Consider the following 9475-nt stretch of genomic DNA (forward strand, 5'->3'; position numbering starts at 1 on the left):
AATCTGCCAAACATGACATCATAGGACTGGGAAGGTTTTGGAGCCCAGGGGCCTGGCAGAGGATGAGAAATCAGGTCAGTAAATATTGGCAGGCTAAAGAGAAACAACACTGAGCAGTGGGATTACAAACTTAGATAAAAACTTAGATGTCAGCTGGGTGCGGCGGCTCATGCCTGTAATCCCAGCACTTTGGGAAGCTGAGACGGGTGGATCACCTGAGGTCAGCAGTTTGAGACTGGCCTGGTCAACATGTTAAAACTCCGTCTCTACTAAAAATATAAAAATTTGCTGGGTGTGACGGCACGCGCCCGTAGTCCCAGCTACTCGGGAGGCTGAGGCAGGAAAATCGCTTGAACCCAGGAGGCAGAGGTTGCAGTGTGCTGAGACCAAGCCACTGCACACCAGCCTGGGATCAAAATGAAAATAAAAAAACGTAGATGTCAAAACCCAGTTCAGGTGTAGTGTGATGGGCCAGAGACCTTTGGGATGGGGACCATGATGAACTTTAAAAATATGCTTGCAAGCGCTTCCTGGAAGACCACAGAATCAACTAGGGACATTCCTTCTATTGATGTTGACTTACTAAAAGAGTATTTATAGAAATTAAACAAAGCCAAATAGGTTTGTAACTCAGAGCTTTCCACGATCTTCAATATACGTGTTGGAACTGTGAATCTCTAAGACAGGAATACAGAAGGCAAGTTTTATCAACCGTATTCGAATTCCTTGGCCAGGGAATTCTTTCTCTTAACAGCCTCTCCCGGAGGCCGGGCGCAGTGGCTCACGCCTGTAATCCCAGCACTTTGGGAGGCTGAGGTGGACGGATCACGAAGTCAGGAGATGGAGACCATCTTGGCTAACACGGTGAAACCCCGTCTCTAATAAAAATACAAAAAAATTAGCCGGGCGTGGTGGCGGGCGCCTGTAGTCCCAGCTACTCGGGAGGCTGAAGCAGGAGAATGGCATGAATCTGGGAGGCGGAGCTTGCAGTGAGCCGAGATCACGACAGTGCACTCCAGCCTGGACGACAGAGCGAGACTCTGTCTCAAAAAAAAAGAAGAAGAAGAAGCCTTTTTCAAACTGACAAATAAAAATATATATTTATGGTGTGCAGTATCACAGTTTGATAGATGTATACTTTGTGCAATAGCTAAACCAAGCCAATTAACATATGCATTGCCTCATCTACAGTCAGGTGTGGCTTAACCACAGGTACTTTCTGAGAAACGGGTTGTTAGATTTTGTCCTTGTGCAAATATCATAGCGTGTACCTTTTTTGATAAGTAGGAGTACACTCGATAATCATAATAAAAAAGTACAGCATCATACATAATGAGCCAGTAGCATAGTTTCTTATTATCACTATCAAGTATTATGTAGTATACATCATTGTATGTGCTAGACTTTTATATGACTGGCAGAGCAGCAGATTTGCTTACACCAGCATTGCCACAAACACAGGTAATGCCTTACACCATGTCACTAAACCATAGAAAATTTTCAGCTCTTTGATAATCTTATGGAACCACTGTCATGGGGGGGTCCATCATCGAACAAAATGTTGTTTTTTAGCACATAAATGTACTTGTTTAGTTGTGGTGAGAACACTTAAAATGTATTTTCTTAGCAATTTTCAAGTGTATAATGTATTTTTATTAACTATAATCACCATATTATAAAATAGATCTCTTGAAACTCATTCCTCTCATTGAAGTTTTATATCCTTTGACCAACATCTCCCTAATCGCCTCTTCCCTGTCCCAGCCCCTGGTAACCTCCATTCACTCTGCTTTTATGAGTTAGACCTTTCTGGATTTCACATGGAAATGAGATCTTGTGTTTTGTCTTCCTGTGTTTCACTCAGCACAACATCCTCCAGTCTCATCCATGTTGTCACAAATGATAGGATTTCATTCTTTTATATGGCTGAATAGAATTCCACTGTGTGTGAATACACCTCATTTTCTTTATTCATTCATCCATTGATGGACTCTTAAGTTGATTGTATATCTTGGCCATTGTGAACAGTGCCGCAGTAAACAGGGGAGTGAAGATATGCCTTTAACATAGTAGTTTCATATTCTTTGAATATATATCCAGAAGTAGGAGTACTGGATCATATGGTAGTTCTATTTTTAATTTTTTGAGGAATCTCCATATTGTTCTCCATAGTGGTTGTAATAGTTTACATGCCCACCAACAGCGTGTAAGTTTCCCTTGTGAGACACGGAGCTTCCCTTGTGAGATATGTCCAGAGCACAGCCCCCAGTCCCCTGGCAATGCCCAGGTATGCAGCTTGCTCTCTAGCCAGGGTTGGTGACAACTGTCCCCGAGACAGTTGGGGACTTCAGTAAATGCCTTTACCTCTTTATCTCAGTCTTTTTCTTTTCTTCCCTTCCTTTTCCTTTTCCTTTCCAAGCTTTGAGATGTCAGGAACAGATCAGATGATCTCTGCCCAGTTCTAAAAACTCTGCGGAGAGTCCTATCATGTTGACACAAAGCTCCTTATGGGAGGAGATGATCCTGAGGAAAATAGGTTAAAAATAAGCAGAACTCAGCTTTTACTTTCACCCTCCCCTGGGCACATCTGCTAACTATCATTCACTCCTGCATTCTCGGGTTTTGTAGTCTTAAAAGAAATTCCCATGGGGACCGCTTTTGGGCTGAAGGATGTTCTCAAAACACAAAAGACCTTGAAACAAACAAACAAAAAAAGGCATGCTACTTTTAAATATTTAAATAAAAATGTTTGTGATGGCAAAAAAGGAAAAAGAAAAATAACTGTCTTTGACTAGGAAATAGAAACAGTTTGAAAGTTTCATTGGATATGAGAAGAATTTGGCATCCCGATGGCAAGGGTTGGCTTCGGGCACAATTGTGATGGGGGTGAGATTGGTCTTCAGCAGCCCCTACCTCTGGCACGCTGGCCTTCAGGGACCCATGGCCCCATTATCCCTGTCCAGAGCACAGCCCCCAGTCCCCTGGCAATGCCCAAGGATGCAGCTTGCTCTCTAGCCAGGGTTAGTGACAAAACATATCCAAGAAATAATTATTCCTGACATTTGTTAAAGAATGGCAAGGCAGACTTTATTCAGTGGGACTACTGAGGGAGACATCAAGATGACTGCGGGGGGATTTTGCAGTAGGGTTGAGAGATTGGGCTCAGCTCTTAGTACACAAGGTCAGCAGATGAAAAATTCCTAGAGAAAACATCAAAGGTAACAGCAGATTCTGGCTAAAGTATCCCTGCGGGATTCTGACTGAAGACAGACAGGCCAGTGTAATCACCTATCACTTAGGAGATGGTGGGGACGAGTTACCTGGTAAGATATCAAGGATGGGAGATTCTGGCTAAACAGATTTAGCAAGATTCTTGCTAAATTGGGCAATGCAAACACTAACACAGAAGCCCAAAGATCAAGGCATAGGTGAGAAGAGAGTTCAGAGGATCCTCCTATAGTTTGGTCAAAGAGAGAATCTTGGTCACATGGCTACTAATTGTTTACAGAGAGAAGAAAGTGAATAGGGCTAAATGACAAGAATGAGCTACTTCTTAGAGATAGATCCTTTCATTTTATAAACTCTTTGGTACTGACAAAGAGTTGCTCCTTGACCAAAATTTAGTTAGGCTCCTCTAAGCCCTTTTTTCCATTAGGCCTTGACCGTGGTCCCCACCCCATCCTTGGTCTGCCCAAACAAATTTTAGCAAAGTATCCTGCTAAGTCAGTTTAGCCAGAATCTCCCTCCCACCGAGGTCTCCTCTTAGTAATTCCTAGTCATTTCCCCCGTTACTCTGCTCCTTGCTATAAATCCCTGCATATCGTTGCTGCATTTGGGGTTGAACTAAATCTCTCTCTCCTATTGCAATAGTTTTGAATATAGTCTTCCTTGCCATAATAACAAGTGTCAGCATAATTTTTTCTTGAACAGTACCCATTAGGTTCCAGGTCTTACTTTTACAGAGATAATCAGACTGAGGCTGACCTGGAAGCATGGAAGGGTCTCACGGGGAGAGGGTATGCTATGGAAAGACAGGCATGCAAGCAGATAAAAGACAAGTTGAGTACCATGATGGTGGTAGGAGTCAGCTGCTATGAGAACCCAGAAAACAAAACAACTAACCCCAAGCAGGTACACTTTGAGCTGTGTACTAAAGAATGAGTAGGGCCAGGTGTGGTGGCTCACGCCTGTAATCCCAGCGCTTTGGGAGGCCAAGGTGGGTAGATCACAAGTTCAGGTGTTTGAGACCAGTCTGGCCAACATGGTGAACTCCCATCTCTACTAAAAATACAAAAATTAGTAGGGTGTATTGGCAGGTGCCTATAATCACAGCTACTCAGGAGGCTGAGGCAGAAGAATCACTTGAACCCGGGAGGCGGAGTTTGCAGTGAGCTGAGATGGTGCCGCTGCACTCCAGCCTGGGCCACAGAGTGAGACTCCGTCTTAAGAATGAGTAGAATTTCACCTGGTAGAGAAATGGAGGAAAGACCATTCCAGGAAGAGAAGGTTGGATAGGGATCTTCCATGTTTTGGCTCAAACAAATGATTCTGCCAGTAGGAATTCCAGGTACCATTTGGGGCACCCCTCAAATTGCTCTACCAGGGGCACAGCTGCTGTTCCTACCCAAGGGCCATCAGGTGCGCCACCATACCTGGGGTCCTGCCCCAAGTAAAGTCCCCATTTCCATCCCGCATGCCACAGCGCCCTGCCTCTGCTCTGGTAAAGGGATTTACTAAAAAGGACGCTTTGGCTTAAAATGTCAAAGAGAGATTGGACTCTTCCTTAAAAATAAAATACTTCATTTGGTTCTTCCGAAAGTTACTGATAAAACCAAAGAGGGTAAAGCAGGGAAGGAAAAGTGAGAAGACAAACATTGGCATCAATGCCTAGAAAATGATTCCCTGCGGGTGGAAAATGCTTCGATCATTTCTCCCAGGCAAGGCTAGAAGCAAAGAAATCATGAACAGAAGTGCATGGAAAATCTGAGCAAAATATTTTTAGCTGGTTGACCTTTTAGTAAGAGCAGTATCTCCTTTAAAAGAAAAATTATCAAAAGAATGTTATGTTACTAATACTCAGAAGGGAGGAAGGGAGGGGGCTAAGCCAGAAGTCAGAATATCCAAGCTTGTGGTGGACTTTTTGGGGGACTAGGTGCCCAGCAGCTTATCCTTCTGAACTGGGCAGTATCCAATCATTGCTAGCATCTGGCATTCTTATGCTCCCTGCCAGTTGAAATGTGTTTGTGGAACCAGCTCTGGATTCTCAAAATATTCCTGTATGGCTCCCTCCCGCCCTTTGCCGCCTCCTTCCCTTCTTCCCTTTCTTCTTCCCTCTTTCCCGTCCTCCTTCCAGACTTCCCTAACTTGATTCCGCTGAACCTGGGTGGATTGCTTTGCTGGAATAAACTCTGACCTAATCCCACTCTGGGCTCTGCAAAATTCTCTGCTAACTGGTTCTTTCTCTAAATACTCCACTGTCCCTCAGTCGAAGTCAACTCCAAGTAAAATTATGGAGCACACAAGGCTTTGTTTTGTTTTGGTTCCTCTCTACCTCTGCTTTTCATAGGCTTTTCATCTCCATTTCTTTTCCCTCCCATCCTAAAATCTCAAGTACTCAGTGTTCCTGTGGCTGGAAGTCCTCGCTGTAGCAGTCTGTCTAGTTCCATTCTGTTTTCCAAAATGGCCTATCCCAGTCACCTTCCACAACTCTCATTCCCTGGGTTAGCTGATATTGGCTAATTTTTAGAAATAGGCAGAGGGTCAAGGCAATCCACAAATGCCCACAACTGACCTCCCTCTTTATGTTCTGCTTTTCCCATTTTGATATCTCCCCCCAGCATTATTGAGGTATGATTGACAAATAATTACATGTATTTTAGATGTATGACATGACGTTTTGATATCGGTACATATGGTGAAATGATTACCGCCACCAAGTTAACCCATCCATCACTCACCTAGTTACTATTTCTTCCCATTTTGATTTTAACGGCACCTTTCTTTCTTTCTTTCCCTCCTTCCTTCCTTCCCTCCTTCCTTCCTTCCCTCCTTCCTTCCTTCCTTCCTTCCTTCCTTCCTTCCTTCCTTCCTTCCTTCCTTCCTTCCTTCCTTCCTTCTTTCTTTTCTTTTCTTTCTTTTTCTTTCTTTCTTTTTTGAGATGGAGTCTCGCCCTGTCACCCAGGCTGGAGTGCAGTGGCACAATCTTGGCTCACTGTAACCTCCACTTCCCCATTTCAAGCGATTCTCCTGCCTCAACCTCCTGAGTAGCTGGGACTACAGGCATCTGCCACCATGCCTGGCTAATTTTTTGTATTTTAGTAGAGACGGGGTTTCACCGTGTTGCGCAGGTTGGTCGCGAACTCCTGAGCTCAGGCAATCCGCCTGCCTCGGCCTACCAAAGTGCTGGGATTACAGGCGTGAGCCACCGTGCCCGGCCTTAAAGGCACATTTCTAATAGCGAAATAGGAAGTTCTAAAGTGGTAACACATTTTCGGCACGCACGTCATTCTATCCATCATGTAGGGAATTCCCTGCTGTTCTTTCTGTTAGGCTGGCTCCAGCCGTGCCTGGGGTCCTGACTTCCAAGAGACTCACAGCTGGGTCTGGGGCGTGGGCCTCAGGGTTGAAAGCTAGATGAGGGAACAGGTGTCAGGTTACAGAGGTCAGGTTGGCAGTGGGCAGGCTGTCCCTGCAGGGAGCAACCTGGAGGTCCCACTTTGCTGTTGGACTAACTCTTGGAATGGATACAAAGTCTTTTCCTTTTCTCAGAAAGTCTTGTGCTCACTCTTCCCTGGATGCTCAAAGTTAAGCTGTTAGAAACTAGTGAGCCTTCGGGGCATGTGTGCTTTTATTTTAAAGGCTCAGTGGGGTCCAGACCTCCCATGTGTATTCACATTCTCTCCTGTTTAACCAGAGAGGGATTTCCGAACCTTTTTCACTCTTGCCAGACCCAGCGCCACCTCTACCGCTGCCCCTCACCTGACCTCCTTCCTTGGCAAATGCCTCTGACTCATCCAAGAGGGAGCCTGCAACCTGTCTCACCACGTGAATGTCTGCTGTTCTTACCTGTCCCTTTCTCCTTTATCTTTTAAGGAACCATGTCTTCCTCTTCCTCTTACAGGAGAATGTCCCCTTTGTCCCTGATCCTGACCATTAGTCCTCCTACAGTCTCCGTTGATGATGTCCCATGACCTTTGTCTTCCATTGCACTGTGACTCTCTCACTGCAGGTTACGAATAGTCTCATATCTCCCTAGACTCCTACACTGGAAAAAGAAAACCCAAGCCTCATTCTTCCTTTGAGCTGCCAGCACATCTTTCTCCTCCCTGCCAGGGCCACACTTCTTAGAGGTGGAGTGTCCACTTCCAGCCCACACCTGCGGAAGCCTCACCCTCACTCTCTCTCACTGACTTCTTCCACCTCAGCCTTCCCAGATGCCTGGACCAAAGGACATTTCCTCAATCATGATCCTCCCCCTCCCCGTGCCACCTTAGCCTCCGCTTTTTCAAACTGTGCTTCCCCAGCTGCAGCAGCACTTCTCTGCCTTGATTTTTCTCATACCCTTGAAATCATTCCTATGTCTTCTTTCCCAATCTTCCTGCCCTTCCCACTCCCGCTTCTTTCCAAATGTACAGGCTTTGTTCATTTTCTCTGTATGTACATTCTAGCCTTATTTTTCTTTCTTCTTCGGATTTTATCTGTTACCTCTGTGAATGGCCTCTATATTGGCACTCACAGACCTCACTTCTTTTCCAAACTCCAGGTTTTTCTTCCCTCCTAACATCCCTCCCTTCTTTCCTCCCATCTCTTTCCCTTTTTCACCGGCCCTTTCCTTCCTCCCAACTTCTCAATGGGTATTTATTGAGCATCTTCTGTGGGCCAGCCACTGTACCAAAAAATGGAAGGAGCTATTCCAATATAGCCTGGCAAGTGTTGTGGTGTGGGGGGTACAGGATGTTGTGGGAGCACCTAGCAGGGATGCCTCTGTATGAATGGGGTGGGGACGTGAGGAAGCCTTTCCCTAAGAAACAGGCCTTTAGAAGGAGATAGGAGGAGAGAACTGAAGGGTCAGGTGAAAGCTCTGGACAGAATCTGGAGGAGTTAGGCGAGAGAGCTTGGTGCATTTTGCCATCTCCTGACCTGTCACTCATTTGTTTCATCAGAGCTCTAACTTACCAGGTGCCCCCAGTGACAGACACTTAAACTAGAGAGGTTTCAGGTTGAGCCGATGACTCTTCCCACCCTTTCCGTGCTGCCCTCTCAGGAAAAACCATTAGGATGTATTCTTTCCCCAAGTCTCTATAATGTCATATCGGACTCACCCCTCACATTAGTTCTATATGAGCAACATCTTTTCTACCCTTCCCCTCCTGCCATTTCCGCTAAAAAGCCTCTTTTTCTTCTAATCCTTCACGCTCGGCTGAGACCTCCAGTCTGTTCCTTGCTGGATGAACCCACATGGTTCTGCTTAGTGATGGCTGCATGAGGTCCATCTTGAATCATAACCCCGCCTTCCTCAAAAGCCATCAGCCAACCAGAGAACAATGTGCCCAACTCCGACACCTGCACCCCCACCACCAGACCCAGCCAAAATTTCAACATTTCCCTCTTACAGTCTATTTATTTTTTTGGAGGCGGGGGCGGGATACAGACTTTTGCTCTGTTGCCTGGGCTGGAGTGCAGTTGCACAGCTCACTGCAGCTTCAACCTCTCAGGTTCAAGTGATCCATCCTCCTGCCCCAGCCTCCTGAGTAGCTGGGACCACAGGTGCATGCCATCACACCTGGCTTTGTTTTTTAAGTGACGGATTCTCACTGTGTTGCCCAGGATGGTGTAGAACTCCTGGCTCAAGTGATTCACCCACTTTGGCCTCCCAAAGTGCTGGGATTACAGGTGTAGGCTGTGTCTGGCCTCACAATCTATTTCTAATGTGTAGTCGGAGCAATGTCCTGCACCTACCATGACAGGAGCAGGCACACACTTGCTTTTCTACCCACAGGCTCTGCACAAGCCATTCCCTCTCCTGGGACACCCTTCTCTTCCATGGGCTCTCTTTCTCTTCAAGTTTAAAGAAATTGTGATAAAATGCACATAAAACTGACCATTGAAACCATTTTTAAGTGTACAGTCCAGTGGCATTAAGTTTATTAATATTGCTGTGCCACGATCACCACCATCCACCACCAGAGGTTTTCCATCTTCTCAAACTGAAACTCTGTAACCATTAAACACTCCCTCTTCCCCTCTACCCCAGCCCCAGGCATCCCCCATTCCACTTTCTGTCTCTCTGAATTTGACTACATTAGACACCTCATATATGTGGATTCAGCCAGTATTTATTCTTTTATGACTGTCTTATTTTACCTAGCATGATATCCCTAAGGTTTATCCACGTGGTCATATGTGTCAGAATTTCCTTCCTTTTAAAGGCTGCATAGTATTCCATCATATACATGTACCGTATTTTGTTTATCCA

Source organism: Chlorocebus sabaeus, chromosome 17 (assembly GCF_047675955.1).
Source record: "Chlorocebus sabaeus isolate Y175 chromosome 17, mChlSab1.0.hap1, whole genome shotgun sequence".
In the NCBI taxonomy this organism is placed as follows: Eukaryota; Metazoa; Chordata; class Mammalia; order Primates; family Cercopithecidae; genus Chlorocebus; species Chlorocebus sabaeus.